We start from the raw sequence: 227 nt of genomic DNA on the forward strand, positions 1-227 counted from the left end.
AGAAAGTAAACAAGTGGAGATTGCGGGCATCGATCCCACTAACTCTCACATGCTAAGCGAGCGCTCTAACATTTGAGCTAATTCCCCTTTGTTGGTAGTGTCTCCTAAGAAGTCTTCATGAGAATATCTGGAATGGTAATTTGCAGGCATGGTCAGGTTGCAAATAGCTGCTTTTCTTTTTGAGATAGAGGATGCGGTGTCAATGTAGCATTCGCTCTACCTTTCCG

Source organism: Nanorana parkeri, unplaced genomic scaffold, assembly GCF_000935625.1.
Source record: "Nanorana parkeri isolate BGI_ZX_2015 unplaced genomic scaffold, ASM93562v1 scaffold2685, whole genome shotgun sequence".
Taxonomy (NCBI): Eukaryota; Metazoa; Chordata; class Amphibia; order Anura; family Dicroglossidae; genus Nanorana; species Nanorana parkeri.